The 17,187-nt window shown below is 41.6% G+C and overlaps 1 long non-coding RNA gene across 1 annotated transcript; it reads right to left on the reverse strand.

Moving 5' to 3' along the window:
* Positions 1-8,002: 8,002 nt before the first annotated feature.
* Positions 8,003-16,785, reverse strand: LOC149454476 (uncharacterized). The gene is made up of 2 exons (XR_016314208.1): positions 10,153-16,785; positions 8,003-10,119 (listed from the first exon to the last, which is right to left on the reverse strand). It is a non-coding gene; the product is annotated as an uncharacterized LOC149454476 (long non-coding RNA).
* Between the last annotated feature and the right edge of the window lie 402 nt (positions 16,786-17,187).

Raw genomic sequence — 17,187 nt, forward strand, 5'->3', positions numbered from 1 at the left:
TACTTTCTGGAATCCATCTGCCCTTAGCTCAGGTATTCAGGCAGGAGAGTGTGCTTAGCTGAAGACTCCGAGGATATATGACATTTTTTGCCTAAGCATAAACTAGGAAGTAACTAAAGAAATGTAAAAAAAAAAGTTTAAAACAAGTAAATGTAATACACTTTCCTATCTATTTACTAATTCTAGCAGCATAAGGATTCAAAATAGTTAAAGTGGTTGTAAAGGCTCAAGTTTTTTTTTTACCTTCATGCATTCTATGTATGAAGGTAAAAAAAAAGCTTCTGTTTTTTTTTTTTTTTTTTTTTAGCAAACTGGATCAGATTGGAGGAAGGCGGGTATAAACAAAAAGTCTTTTAACACCCACCAGTCCATAGGAATAGATGATCCATCCAATCAGGTATGCCTAAAAAAGCCGATAGACAGACCTGATCTGATCACCCATGTAAAAGGAGCCTAAGGTCTGGTTCACACCAATGTGTATTTTAGGGCTTGTTGCAGAAATGCACTACAGTCCATTTAACATGGTTTCCTATGGGACATGATCACATCTATGCTTTTTTGAGCTGCTGCATTTTAGGAAAGGGTCAGGGAGTTTTTTAAGCACAAAAAGCAGCGTTTTTGCTACAATAGAGTTCAATGGAGAAGCTGCTGAAACACATGTAGTGTGTTTTTGCTGCATTTTGCTTTTTTATTCTGACCAGCAACAAAATAAATTACACTTTAAACCAAAAAAAAAGCTGGAAAAAATGCAAAACTCGTCAAAAATGCACTGCAAAATGGACAAAAAGCGCAATGCTAGGGCTTAAAGAATATATGATATTTTGATGATCGGATTTAAATCTACTTTAAGAAAAAACGTCCAATAAAAGCAGAGAATTCTTTTAATGTAATGTATTTTGGGAAAATCAACCTCTGTTAAATAAGAATGGATTTCAATAATATGTATATGAGGTTGGTATCTTGTACAATGGACTTTTCTTAAAATAGGTGAGAAGAAAAAAAAGAGAAAAGAAAACTCTGATCTAACACCACCCTGAGGCTACAGGCACAAAAGGACTGCTGTGTTGCTGGAATGCTAATGATGAGATTTGTTTAAAGGCAAGATGAAATGTGAAAAGTGATCTTCCTGGAGATGTTTTGTTTAGAAAGGAAAATTAAATGTAAAACTCTTGCAAAACACTATAATAATACTTAATGTATAGCAGGGGGTTTCCAAACTCTCAAAGTAAAGGATGAGTTCATTGTCCTTTAGATTTTATGGAGGCTGAACTATACCCAGTTCAGAAAAAAAAAAAAAAGGGAAAATAGTGCCCCAGCATCAGTGTCAATGGGAAGAATAGTGCCCCATTCTTGGTATCAGTGGAAGGAATAGTGCCCCATCCTTGGGATCAGTGGGAGGAATAGTACCCCATTATCGGTGTCAATGGGAACAATAGTGCCCCATCATTGATATCAGTGGGATAAAAAGGTGCCCCATCATCAGAGTCAATGGGAAAAATAGTGCCCTATCCTTGATATCAGTGGGAGGAAAAGGTACCCTAGCATCAGTGTCAATGGGAAGAATAGTGCCCCATTCTTGGTATCAGTGGGAGGAATAGTGCCCCATCAGTGTGAATGGGAAGAATAGTGCCCCATTTTTGATATCAGTGGGATAAAAAGATGCCCCATCATCAGAGTCACAGGGAAGAATAGTGCCCCATCCTTGATATCAGTGGGAGGAAAAGGTACCCCATCAGTGTCAATGGGAAGAGTAGTGCCCCATCCTTGATATCGGTGAGAGGAAAAGGGGCCCCATCATCCGTGTCAGTGGGAAGAATAGTGCCCCATCCTTGTTATCAGTGGGAGGAAAAGGTGCCCCATCATCAGTATCAATGGGAATAATAGTGCCCCATCCTTGGTAACAGTAGGAGAAATAGTGCCCCACCATTGAATAGCAGGAATGGGAGGAATTATGCCCGGCATTGGTATCAGTTGAAGGAATGATGCCTCATAGTTTGTGTCAGTAGAAAAAAAAATTTGCTAAAAAAAAAAAATCTAAATATGTGTAAATTAATTGGTTTACATGAATGTTCTAGGGTCTACAAATGGCAGTATATATACTGGAATTTTTTTTTTTTTATATACAGTGGGGATCGAAAGTTTGGGCACCCCAGCTAAAAATTTGTATTAATGTGCATAAAGAAGCCAAGGAAAGATGGAAAAATCTCCAAAAGGCATCAAATTACACATTAGACATTCTTATAATATGTCAACAAAAGTTAGATTTTATTTCCATCATTTACACTTTCAAAATAACAGAAAACAAAAAAATGGCGTCTGCAAAAGTTTGGGCACCCTGCAGAGTTAATATCTTGTACTGCCCCCTTTGGCAAGTATCACAGCTTGTAAACGCTTTTTGTAGCCAGCCAACAGTCTTTCAATTCTTGTTTGAGGTATCTTTGCCCATTCTTCCTTACAAAAGTCTTCCAGTTCTTTGAGATTTCTGGGCTGTCTGTCACGCACTGCTCTTTTAAGGTCTATCCATAGATTTTCAATTATGTTGAGGTCAGGAGATTGTGAAGGCCATGGCAAAACCTTCAGTTTACACCTCTCGATGTAATTCCCCGTGGATTGTGAGGTGTGTTTAGGATCATTATCCATTTGTAGAAGCCATCCTCTCTTTAACTTCAGCTTTTTCACAGATGGCATCGTTACCATCCAAAATTTGCTGAAATTTTATTGAATCCATTTTTCCTTCTACTCGTGAGATGTTCCCTGTGCCACTGGCTGCAACACAACCCCAAAGCATGATTGATCCAACCCCATGCTTTACAGTTGGACAGAGGTTCTTTTCATTAAATTCTGTGCCCCTTCTTCTCCAAACGTACCTTTGCTCATTCCTGCCAAAAAGTTCAATTTTAACCTCATCGGTCCACAGAACTTGTTTCCAAAATGCATCAGGCTTGTCTATATGTTCATTTGCAAAGTTCAAACGATGATTTTGGTGGTGAGGACGTAGAAGAGGTTTTCTTCTGATGACTCTTCCATGAAGACCATATTTGTACAAGTATTTATAGTGGAATAGTGTACCACAACTCCAGTGTGTGCCAGATCTTTCTGGAGGGATCGTGCAGTCAAACGTGGGTTTTGAATTTTTTCTCACAATCCTGCGAGCTGTTCTGTCTGATATTTTTCTTGGTCTTCCAGATCTTGCTTTAACTTCCACTGTTCCTGATGACTGCCATTTCTTAATTACATTCCGAACAGAGGATATTGACATCTGAAAACACTTTGCTATCTTCCTATAGCCTTCTCCAGCTTTGTGAGCATCAACTATTTTCAGTTTCAGTTTTCTAGACAACTGCTTAGAAGAACCCATGGTGCTGATTGTTGGGGCAAGGTCAGATGAGTCTGGGCATTTAAAACCTTTGAGATTGACATCACCTGGTTTTCCCAGACGATGATTGAGAACAATCCATGACACTGGCAGGTCTCAGCTTGGCAAAGGGGGCAGTGCATGCTATAAATTGTGCAGGGTGCCCAAACTTTTGCAGACGCCATTTTTTTGTTTTCTGTTATTTTGAAAGTGTAAATGATGGAAATAAAATCTAACTTTTGTTGACATATAAGAATGTCTAATCTGTAATTTGATGCCTTTTGGAGATTTTTCCATCTTTCCTTGGCTTTTTTATGCACATTAATACAAATTTTTAGCTGGGGTGCCCAAACTTTCGATCCCCACTGTATATATATACACTAGCAATGGTGGTGATCAGTGACTTATAGCAGAACAGCGTTGGGCATTCTGACACTAGGGGGGGGGACTAACTGTCTCTGACATCCCCAGTGACACTACTACAGTAATCATTGCTAATAAAAAGCATTGACACTGTACTAATGACACTGGGCAGGAAGGGGTTAACATCTGGGGCGATCAAAGGTTTAAGGGTGTGCTGTTTCACTGTGGGCTGTGTGTGTGCTTTACACTGTAAGCACACTGCTTTGTACGGCTCTGCTATGCAGGAGCTGACAGGGGGAGAGATCTGTATTGTCCTGGTGATAGACAGCCGAGGCCACCAATTGTGGCGTGGGTAGGGAGTCTACCCCCTACCTGGAAATGCAAAATCACATGTATGTATGTATATATATATATGTGTGTGTGTGTGTATATATATATGTGTGTATATACAGTTGCAAGAAAAAGTATGTGAACCCCTTGGGATTACGTGGAGTTTTGCATGAATTGGGCATAAAATGTGCTCTGAACGTCATCTAAGTCACAACAATAGAAGAACACAGTCTGCTGAACATAATACTACACAAACATTAGATGTTGCCATGGTTTAATTGCACATAACATGTAAACATTCACAGTGCAGGGAGGAAAAAGTATGTGAACCTTTGGACTTAATAACTGGTTGACCCTCCTTTGGCAGCAATAACCTCAACCAAACGTTTCCTGTAGTTGCAGCTCAGACCTGCACAACGATCTGGAGTAATTTTGGACCACTCCTCTTCACAAAACTGTTTCAGTGTAGCAATATTCTTGGGATGTCTGGTGTGAATCACTCTCTTAAGGTCATGCCACAGCATTTCAATCGAGTTGAGGTCAGGACTCTGACTGGGCCACCCCAGAAGGCGTATTCTGTGCTGTTGCAGCCATTGTTTTGTTGAATTACTTGTATGCTTGGGTCATTGTCCTGTTGCATCACCCATCCTCTGCGGAGCTTCAGTTGGCGGACAGATGGTCGTACGTTTTCTTGCAAAATGTCTTGATAAACTCTGGAATTCATTTTCCCATCACTGACAACAATCCGTCCAGGCCCTGAGGCAGCAAAGCAGCCCCAAACCATGATGCTCCCTCCGCCATGTTTTACAGTGGGGATGAGGTTTTGATGTTGGTGTGCTGTGCCTTTTTTTCTCCACACATAGTGTTGTGTGTTCTTCCCAAACAACTCAATCTTGGTTTCATCTGTCCACAGTATATTTTGCCAGTAGTGCTGTGGAACATCCAGGTGCTCTTTTGCAAACTTCAAATGTGCTGCAATATTCTTTTTGGACAGCAATGGCTTCCTTCGTGGTGTCCTCCCATGTACTCCATTCTTGTTTAATGTTTTCCTTATTGTAGATGTGTCCACAAAAATGTTAGCATGTGCCAGAGATTTCTGTAGGTCTTTAGCTGACACTCTGGGATTCTTTACCTCATGCAGCATTCTGCGCTGTGCTCTTGCAGTCATTTTTACAGGACGACCACGCCTAGGGAGAGTAGCAACAGTGCTAAACTTTCTCCATTTGTAGACAGTCTGTCTTACCATGGACACATGAACATCAAGGCTTTTGGAGATACTTTTGTAACCCTTTCCAGCTTCATGCAAGTCAACAATTCTTGATCGTAGGTCTTCTGAGAGCTCTTTTTCTGCGATTCATGGTTCACATCAGACAGTGCTTCTTGAAACCATTAAACCCAAAACAGGTGTGTGTTTTTTATGGGCAGGACAGCTGGCAGCAACACATGCAATATCATCACACTGATTGGAGTCAAGGTTGGCTCACTCCTGGCTCCAATTAGCTCTGGGAGAAGTCATCAAGCTAGGGCCTCACATACTTTTTCCTCCCTGCACTGTGAATGTTTACATGTTATGTGCAATTAAACCATGACAACATCTAATGTTTGTGTAGTATTATGTTCAGCAGACTGTGTTCTTCTATTGTTGTGACTTAGATGACGTTCAGAGCACATTTTATGCCCAATTCATGCAAAACTCCACGTAATCCCAAGGGGTTCACATACTTTTTCTTGCAACTGTGTATATATGTATATATATATATATATATATATGATTTTGCATACCCCTGATGCCCTTTAGCAGTATTTTTGCAATTGGGCAGCGGGAAAGCAGTTACCCTAAGGGTTTTAACTTGTGATTTTCACAAAACTTAACATCTGCATCTGCATCATGTTTAAAGTCCAAGTTACAAATCTTATTTTTGTTCAATAAAGTTTTATTTTATCAAAGAGTAGAGCAGTAAAGACATATGAGAAATCCAGCTGACAGCTACAAATAATATATTCATTATGTCCACATGGAGATTTATTTTTTTTTTTCCATCATATTATAACATTTTATTGTGTTTTAGCCCTGGTACTGTGCCACCCCTGAAACACATTGGCTGTTTTACACTGGATTTTTATCATGAAAGAAATATGAAGTCTATCCCAACCATGGCACCACCTGCCTGGAGTTTGCATGTTCTCCCTGTGCCTGTGTGGGTTTCCTCCAGGTACTCCAGTTTCCTCCCACACTCAAAAGACATGCTGGTAGGTTAATTGGCTCCTGTCTAAATTGGCCTTAATATGTGTATGTATGAATGTAAATTAGGGACCTTAGATTGCACGCCCCTTGAGGGTTAGGGACTGATGTGAATGTACAATATATATGTAAAGCGCTGCGTAAATTGATGGCGCTATACAAGTACCTGAAATAAAAAAATAAAAATAAAACCATTGGTGTGGTTCTCTGGCCTCTGAAAAGCATCACATCCAAGATCCATTAGTTTATCAATGTCCTCTTGTCAAGAGCTACCTAACCAGAGCGATTAGTCTCAACAATAAAAATAAACAATGTCTCTACTCTGAAATTGAACAAAAGCAGGCCATTCTTTATACAATTTTGCTCAATCCCCCCCAACCCAACATCAGCACAGTCAGTGTTAATGGGAGACTCTCTCCTGCAGTGTTGTGTTCTGCCGGCCGGGAACCTTCCCTCTCAGAACGACACAATGATAGATTCTAGCATCTATAGCCACCGGCAGTGATCGAAAGAATAAAACCCAGCAGGCTGGTTGGACTGAAGTTGATCGATGGATCAACTTTAGTACAACCTGCCTACCCATGGATGGATCAAAACTCCACTGGTTCCCACTGAACCGGCTAAGATTCAGTCCATTGGATCCAGTGACTTCCATCTATAAATGTCTGTTTTCTGTAGCTATGAAGGTGTATTGGTAGCACTACGGGGCCAGTACAACTGTACGCCCATTCTGCCTATTGTGGCACAGCTTTTACGCTTAAGAACACCTAAAAAAAAAAAAAAGCAGGAACTGGCCCACTTTCAGTCAGTGTGTGCAGTGGTCTTTCCAAAAGAAGCTGTTCTAACGGCTGGCTTTTGTCAAACAGACATTCTGGAAAACCAGCATCCGATCATTACTTGCAGCCAATGACTGCGAGCGCTGAACTGTGAATTTTGGAGGGGGAACCCCCCCCTCTCAAAACTCAATAGAACAGCAGGGGAGATTGCAACACCAACATCACTTGTGTTGGTATGGTGATCTCTAATTTTTTTTTTTCCATTCAGCCCCCAAGATTGAACAGAAAAAAAACACAAACTAGCAACTATCACAGAGTAAAGCAGAACTTCACCCAAAAGGTGAAGAAGTTCCACTCTTCCACCTCCTCCCCCTTTAAACATTTGGGACCTTTTTTGGTTGTTAGGGGGAGACAGGTACCTGGTTTTGTCAGGTACCTGATCCCCCACTTCTGGGTCAGAGGAAGTTTTGCCCACAGCCTTCTGGGACATGTCACAGGTCCCAGAAAGCTGCGGGACCAATCAAATAGCGCATTGCGGCTCACGCATGTGCAGTAGGCAGCTGGCTGTGAAGCCAAAAGCAGTCACAGCCAGCTGCCCACAGTTAGTATGGCAGTGTCGGGGACCCAAGCCTGGTGAGGAAACCACCCGGGTGAGGACATTGCTGGATCCTGGGGCAGGTGAATATCTAATTATTAAAAGTCAGCAGCTACATTTTTTTGTAGCTGCCAATTTAATTTTCGAACAGAAGACTTGAACAGTGCTTTACGAGAACCTATTGAAAATGTACAGTTCAGTAGACAGGGAGAATCCTCGTGCACACAGCACACGGTCCAATGCTGGGCCGCATCAATGGCAACTAAAACACTTTTGTGTAACACTGGTAATAAATGCCCAAAAAAAAAACGTTCTGGAAAATAAAGAATCACTGCCAAATGTATTTTTAACTTAAAGGCTTTAATTCAAGCAATATTAAGGAACAAACAATTGTAAACAAATTACTATTATATTTGTGAGCATGGTCTAGTAATCCATTCACGTATTGCAATTGTACCAAGGTTCTGGCAAGGAAGCAAATAGAAAAGTCTAAAGAAATAAAAGTATCCAATGGGTGTAAATCTAGGCCGATTTGCAGTGCATACCACCCCACCATACTCATATTAATAGACTGAAAGCACAGGTGCCCCTATCCACGGGGACAACTGGTTAAAGGATAAGTTCACCTTTAAGAACGTTACGTCTGTATTTAGAGTATAACATGCCCCCCAGCCCTTCCAACAAGGGGCAGGGGTTCTCCCCCCACAGACACTGTTACATTTCAAATTGGAGTGGCTGCATAGGGCTCTGCCCACAGAGCCGCATCAATGATTCACAGGGATCTATGAATGAATAAAAATGCAAACCCACTGATCGCAGGTGCAATACTTGTAGGCTGCTGAGAAAAAAAAAATTACCAGCACAAATATGTGCATATATATATATAAAATGTATTTATTTATTTTTTTTTGGGGCCTAATGATGAACTTAGCCTTTACAAGGGAATGTATAGTGGTTTTGTAGATATTTTCTCTATTATGGTCAGTACCGGAATTTTGTAAAATCAAGTAAATTGTACAGTTCTTGTAAGAGGAGATAACATGAAGTAAAATGGTGTGTTAGGTTCCCCTTTAGTTCCAGGTTGAAATAGAAATGTGCGAGTCAAAATAATAAAATAGAATGTTAAGTAGAAGAGGTCAGTATTGGTAAGGGTTTGTGTGCATTTAATGTAAAATGTTACTTTGACATGGTAATGAGTAGTATTTTTTCCCCCAGATTTAATCATCATGATTGTGGGATTCTGTATATATGGCAGCAGAAAATGCAGTCATAAATACAAAAACAAAACAAAAAAAGGTAAAAAAAAAAAAAGTACCTAGCAGCCATTTGCGAAGATTAGCATCTGATTATTGTGTTTTATAGCAGCCTCACATGCGCAGTCATAGAATGGCCTACACATGCACAGTAGAGGTGACATATTAGTACACATAGAATGTGCTGAAGTCACTGCTGTCACACCGAATGCTTCTGACTGCATTTTAATATTGATCTTTAGGAATATGTCTGCGGCAACATGCAATATTGTATTAGAGCCGACTCAAAAAGGTGCACAAATCAGGTGCATGCATGATAGTTGGAAGCATTTAATAACATAGACTTGCTCCTGCGCAGGCGATCAGTGACATTTTTACACTGAACTGATGTCCTGTATAGTTGATGTCACCCAGAGATGTCACTTCTCCCAGCGCCAGAAGCTTCTTTACTCTGTAAGCGCTGGGCTCCCATGGGTACATATGCATGTCTGAAAAGCACACACTACTACACTCACTGCCATTTACCCAGCATGCACTACTACGCTCACTGCCATTTATCCACCATGCACTTCTACACTTGCTGCCATTTACCCAGCATGCACTACTACACTCACTGCCATTTATCCAGCATGTACTTCTACACTCACTGCCATTTACCCAGCATGCACTACTACACTCACTGCCATTTATCCAGCATGTACTTCTACACTCACTGCCATTTATCCAGCATGTACTTCTACACTCACTGCCATTTATCCAGCTTGCATGTCTATGCTTACTGCCACCTATCCAGCATGCACTTCTACACTCGCTGCCATTTACCCAGCATGCACTTCTACTCACTGCCATTTATCCACCATGCACTTCTACACTTGCTGCCATTTACCCAGCATGCACTTCTACACACGCTGCCATTTACCCAGCATGCACTTCTACACACGCTGCCATTTACCCAGCATGCACATCTACGCTCGCTGCCATTTACCCAGCATGCACGTCTACGCTCACTGCCATTTACCCAGCATGTACGTCTACGCTCACTGCCATTTACCCAGCATGCACGTCTACGCTCACTGCCATTTACCCAGCATGTACTTCTACACTCCCATTTACCCAGAATGCACTTCTACACTTACTGCCATTGATCCAGCATGTACTTCTACACTCACTTCCATTTACCCAGCATGCACTTCTACACTTACTGCCTTTTACCCAGCATGCACTTCTACACTTACTGCCATTTATCCAGCATGCACTTCTACACTCACTGCCATACACTCAATGCATCAGATCCAACACACCTTTCTATTCTCGCTGCCACTGATTCGATGCGCCCTTCTACACTCCCACCACAGCCCCCATGTGCATGTATTCCCACCCACAAGCACTTCTGTATTCATCCCATTCAACAAATGGACACACTTTTGCTAGTATTAAACTGTTGCATATGCTGTAACTCGTGTTCTTTTGAGGCAGTGGATATTGTGCTAATCTCCTTTTCATCTATTTGGCTATTTCAGTTTCCCATTCTGCTGAAAGAAACCTATTGCGTACTAAACTCAATTGGGGGGGGGGTGATTTACTATAGGCACTTTGAAAGTTGCTCCAGAGCTTAGTGATGGGGAGCTCTGCAAACATCCATCATCCAATCATGTGCAAGTAAAAATGCTGTTTTATTTTTTTTTTTATTTTCCTCGCAGGTGATTAGGTATTCTTTGTAAAGTAAGGCTTTACCTCATTGGAAGCTATGAAGCAACTGCACTTGCAAAGTGCACAGTCAATTGGCCTTTATGTAAGGCATTTTTCACGGTTTTCAGTTTTGCAGAAACGCACTACAGTCCATTTAACATGGTTTCCTACAGGCCACATTCACATCTCTGCATTTTCCATTTTTTTTGGAAAGGGTCAGGTACTTTTTCTTGCAGCAGCTTAAATTTTTGGTTCCATAGCCTTCAATGGAAACACAGCAGAAAGGCATTAAAAATACAGTGTCTGCGTTTTTGATTAGTTTCTGCTGTCTTCTCCCACATGACAGCACACACCTGCTGTCAAAAACGAGTTTGAACACACGCAAAACGCACAGAGAAAATACATCAATCGCAACCGGCATAGGTGTGAAGCAGGCCTACATCTCCCCCAGTGAGTCATTAGAGCAGTGATGGCCAAGCCTGACATTTCAATCAGGCAATCACAAAGCAATTCGCATCTACTGTGCTGTCTCTTAAGGCTTGGTTCACACATGCTTTTTGCTTTTGATCTGTTTTATAATGCTTTTTGCATTGTGCTTTGCATTTTTTTTCAGCTTTTTTTTTTTTGTTAAAGTGGAAATTTTTGTTGATGCGGGGCAGAAAAAAAACCCAAAAAAAACTGCAACATACTGTAAAAATGCAGCATCATATAGTCTTTAAGTCCTGGTTCACACCAGTGGAGTTCTTTTTGTCCGTTTTGCCATGTGTTTTTGACGAGTTTTGCAGGGTTTTTTCAGCACACTGATGCGGTGCAGAATTTGCAGCGTTTTCTTTGTGAATTCCACACCGCATCACAATCGCACCCTGTTCATACGAACCGATGCGGGTGTGTATGTTAAAAACACCCCGACATTGGTCCGCAAAACGCAGTGCGATGTGCAGAATCAGATTGCATAGGTGTGAATATCCATGTGATCTGATTCTAGTGTGGACCAAAATAGGGTCCTGCACGTTTTCGGTGCAGGTGCGGTGTCAGTGGAGCTATACAAAATGTATGGCTCTAATCGCACCGCATACAAATCGCATGTGATTTGTACAGGGATGTGGTGCGGTTCCTGTGCGAATCACATGGGATTTACCACACCGCATTAGTGTGAACCTAGGATCAATGTAGAATTTTTTTGCTGCCGGTCAGATAACAAACGCAAAAGCACACTACATGCAATTCAGCAGCTTCTCCATTGAAATCTATTGTAGTAAAAACACTGCTTTTTGCCCACACGGCCACATAATTTATATTGTAAAGCGCTGTACAAACTGTTGGTTCTATATAAATCTTGTTTAATAATCACACAGTTCTGTGGAAAGCCTTCCCAGAAAAGCGGAGACTGTTGTTGGCAAAGAGGGGGACAGCTTCATATTAGTCAGAGTCTTGGTGTGGTGTTCTCAAACATTGGCCTCCACGGTGTTGGAGAAAGTTTCCACTGTTGTAGGAAGAAATAGCATCCTGGTTTTCCCTTGGTTCATGGATTGCCATGGCACACAGCCATAGGCCAGCTTGGGGAGGACATACATCTAAAGAGATGCTAAGAAAGACTTTGAAATGGCCTGATTTACCCCGGTTCACATATATGCAGGCGTACGGGCCACGTTTTGCGTTGGCACGAGAGCCCATTCATTTGAATGGAGTCCCGTGCACCGCAGGGAAGGAGTCCCTGCACTTCTTCTGAAAACACAGCCCACACAGTTACCTCCGTTCCCAGTACGGTTGTGTTTTCCAGTGTGGGCGGCGTGCCATTAGAAAGAATGGCACCCGCCCATGGGTCCGTGTTCCTCTGTGCAGCTGCACAGATTTTCGTACGGATCCGCAGCGGCACCACCCACACAGATGTGAACCAAGCCTTATTCAGAAAAATAAAGAAAGCCCAAATGGGCAGGTTGCCCAGTACTTCCAGTATAACTATCAAAGGACATCTAACAAATGATGTGCTAAATAAATGAAGAGATTAGGTGTTAGAAATATATCTGCAGTACGTGTTAAGGGAATAAAAGATTCCCTTCCTAAATTGTATAAGTGTTACATAGAACAATTCAAGCAAAAAAAGTCATTGTGCAAACGTCAGGGAATAGCTCCGCATTCAATGTCATTATTCACAGCTGCCTTGGCTAATGTCGTATATCGGCTATTAAACGTAAACTAGTGTGAGCTCAGTCTGCCTCTCCGCTATTCATTTACCGTGCTTGTGCAATAAAAATCCATTTGTGAATAACCTGGGGCTGAACTTCCTGGTAAATATTTGACCTTCTAAAGAAACCTGAAGCAATCTGGTTACAGAATCTCCCAGCTGATTGATCAACCATCAAAGGGAAGGGGGTGGAACTTGGCAATAGTAATTCTAGCACACCAGCTTTAATCTACCTGGTTATGAGCAAAAAGCAGTGTTAAACGCAAACAAAAATCGTTGTGTCACAGATTACCAATTCTTAGATGTGCCGGCTGTATTAATATTCGAAAGATGAAAACGACACTTGGGGCTTCTTCTCGACAGGTGTGGTGGGACTGTGTTGGACAACTAGTCCAGTGCAGTCCCAGCACTAGGCAAAGCAAAATGCGTAGTCTCCTATGTGGCCAATTCACACTACCACATTGTGGCAGCCCATACTTTTTTTTATTTCCCCAGTACAGTGCGATGCAAAGCATTCCACCGCCTTACGGCTCAGTAGCGAATAGAACCAAATGAACGGTGCAATACACCACAATCAGCGCATGAGCACTGCAGTGATCTCATTGTATAGCATACTAGCCACTGCGTTTTAATGCAGAAGCTGGTGTAACCAAGCCCTTACCGCCGGCGCCTCCCAGCCCTTTAAGGGTTTTAGAAGCCGGGAGGCAGGGTGGGGATTTATGGTCATGTGACAGCCGTGATTCGCTGTCACATGATTGAGAAAGGTCCCGATCAAAACAGGAGATCGGGACCTTTCCGTGAGTACCGAACATGTGTGCTGGGAACACGAAGGGCGCACACTCTCAGCACCTATGTTTTTCTCAATTGCACGCAAATGTGCGGCCGCTCTATGTCTAGGCCCAGACACCGGTAGGCTGCACATTTGCATGCGGCCAGCGCCAAGAGGTTAAGGTTTGCTAAGCTGCAATAGAATACATTTTTGGGTTTAATAAGCATTTCATATTTTGTTTCAAGTTTTCCCCTCTTACATGAGACACTATTGAAATCACCTGCATTTAAATGACCAATAAAAGAATTCTCTTCCCATCCACCAGTCAGGTCATTTTAACAACCAGTCCAGATCATTTTACAAGCAAGGTTCAGGACCCACGGTCATATGGAATTTTAACATCCCAAATGAAATTACATATTCAATTGTTCTTCTAATTGAGTCCAGGTTCACACTGATGCAGTGAGGCACATCGCATGTGATTCACACAGGAACCGCACCGCGTTCCTGTGCAAATCATATGCGAATTCTGTGCGGTGCGATTTGAGCCATACATTTTATATGGCTCAAATCATACGGCATCTGCACCAAAAAGGTTCAGGACTTTTTTTTTTCTTTTTTTAGTCCGCACCAGAAACTGATCACGTGGGCATTTTACACTCATGAAATCTGATTCTGCACATCGCACCACATTTTGCGAACTGATTTTGGGGTGTCGTTCGCTTAAAATACACACCTGCAGTGGTTCATATGAACGGGGTGCGATTATAATGTGGTGCGGCAATCGCACAGAATCCGGTGTAAATTCCGCACCGCATCAGTGTGAACCCAGGCTGAAAATTAACATAACCTCTGCAGGGAACAAACTTAAAGAGTAACTTCTGCTCCCAAATGTTCCGCTCATAAACGAATACTGCTAACAGGTGCAGTTACTAAATCCTTTGATATTCCTCAAAATACTAAAAATATAAAAAATGTGTAGCAAATGCATCGATAACCCCAATTTTCTCCTATGCTGGCTACACGGTGGGTAGTCAGCCTTAAAAAAAAAAAAAAACAATTCCTGCATGCACACAACAAGGTGGACGCAGGAGTGCCCCCACCGCCAGGATGTTGTATGCTCACAGTAGGGACTCTTCTCCACTGTCAGAATACACTGATAAGTGCTGCAGCTGATTTTTCCAGAGGATCTGTTCAACAATTGGCTTCTGGGAGGGCTACACACAGATCAAAATTCAGCAGGTCCCCCTTAGATATTTCAAACTGTCTCTTGGGACTTGTTGAACCTCTAGCCATCAACATGTATAAATACATCAGCGGTTCATATAGTGAACTCGGTGTAGAGTTCTTCACCCTGAGGTCATCACAGAGGACAAGGGAGCACTCTTTACGTCTGGAGGAAAAGCGATTTAATCTCCAAACACAGAAAGGTTTCTTCACAGTGAGAGCTGTGAAAATGTGGAATAGACTCCCTCAAGAGCTGGTTCTGGCCAGCTCAGTGGATTGCTTTAAAAAAAAGGTCTGGGTTGTTTCTTGGATACACAGAATATAACTGGATATAACATTTATAGGTAAAGTTGATCCAGGGAATATCAGATTGCCTCTCAGGGGATCAGGAAGGAATTGTTTTCCCTGAAGGAGCAAATTGGATCATGCTTTGCTGGGTTTTTCCCTTCCTCTGGATCAACTGTGGGTGTAGGATTAGAACTTTTTTTTTTTTTTAATGGTTGAACTGGATGGACTTTTGTCTTTTTTCAGCCACACTATGTAACTGTAGCCTGAAGAAAATCATCTAGCACATTGCTCAGTGTTATTGTTTTACGCTAGGAAAATGATTGTACAGAAATTAAAGTCTTCTGTGCCACCCACTCTAAACTGGAAATCTTTAGTGAATTTGGCTCTTTTGCTTTATAAAGCCTTTTACAACAGCAGGGGGTGCCTAGCCCCATTTGATAGTCTGGTCAGTGTGGGTGGAAAGTCAACAGTCACAATTGTTTTGCAGATTTTCCTGTGGGTCCGCGGTTGTCCTCGATTCTGAGACTACCGTCTGTGATTGTGCGGCTTCTGATATTTCTTGACTTTGTGTAATTTGGATCATTGCCCCTCAGATTCTACTTGACTCCTTATTACTGGCATGTACTGCTGCCGATTTCTACTGTCTCCATATGCTTGATAGTGTGTTGGGCCTACTGAAGCACATTGGTTTTCCACTTTTCTGGGGAGTTTTTTGTTTTGTTTTTTTTCCCTCTCTTTGAGTGCTGCTGCACTGTATTGTATGTTTAAAATCAATAAACAAAATTTATTTAAAAAATAATTTGTCAGGTTCCTGCTAAGCCCGATTTTGATCTGTGCATAGCCAAGGTTTTGTTGCCAATTTCCTGTTAGAGGATTTGCCGACGCTTCCTGTCTTGAAAACACTTTGCAATTCCTATTCCCTTCACCAAAGTGCATATTATATTCATGGAAAATATGACAGAGCCATTGAAATTGCCACACATAGTAGCCATTTAAATTTTTTTTTTTTTTTAAAGGATTACATTTGCTGAATTATGTCGATCAAAGTCAAAAGTACAAAGCTCTGCTTTCTTAAAACTCATTTTCTCAGAACTGTTTAATCTTTAATCTCAAATTATCTTTGCAGTTTGAAGTTTAAAGTGGAGTCTGGCATCTCGCCTGTAATCTGACACAATTAAAGGTGATGCGCTTTAAAGCAACCCTGTTGTTAAACTGGTGTAACCCCAGGCAAACGATCCCTGTTAAAGAATGGTGTAAATTCTTACCTATTCTGCCTCCAAATGGCACTTTGTTAAACCAGTAGTAGCTCTCACTGACCCCCTCATCCTCCCCTCCATGTCAATAGAGGATTACTGAATACCAGCAGGAAGAACCAGCCAGAGCTGAAGGGGACCAAGGAGATTGAAAACAGAGAAAGCGCAGGGAGTACAGATCTCACATACTGCTTTGGATTTCAGTGTAACAGAGACAGCAGTCTCAGGTAACTACAGCAAATAAGATCTCACTGGATTTCTGGCAGGATCATCAGGTATTTTTCTATAGCTGCTGAGTTTTTGGAAACAAAACACAGGGAAATGTGTATGCATTGCAGAGATTTTCATTTTGTCTACACATACACTCTAATATTGGTGTTACTGTCCTAGTGGGTAAGCGGAACATACAGTTCATCCAGAATGTATTCACAGCGCTTAACCTTTCCCATATTTTGTTATGTTACAGCCTCATTCCAAAATGGATTAAATTCATTTTTTTTCCTTCACATTGTACAAACAATACCCCATAATGACAATGTGAAAGATGTTCATTTTGAAATCTTTGCAATTTATTAAAAATAACCCTGCACACAAGTATTCACAGCCTTTGCCATGACACTCAAAATTGAGCTCTGGTGCATCCTGTTCCCACTGATCATCCTTGAGATGTTTCCACAACTTGATTGGAGTCCACCTGTGGGAAATTCAGTTGATTGGACATGATTAGGAAAGGCATAAACCTGTCTATATAAAAGGTCCCACAGGTAACAGTGTATGTCCGAGTACAAACCAAGCCATGAAGTCTGAGGAATTATCCATAGACCTCTGAGACAGGATTGTATCAAGGTACAGAAAAAATTTC

The sequence above is a fragment of the Staurois parvus genome, unplaced genomic scaffold, assembly GCF_062004578.1.
Source record: "Staurois parvus isolate SC_StPar_1 unplaced genomic scaffold, SC_StPar_1.0 ptg000426l, whole genome shotgun sequence".
Taxonomy (NCBI): domain Eukaryota; kingdom Metazoa; phylum Chordata; class Amphibia; order Anura; family Ranidae; genus Staurois; species Staurois parvus.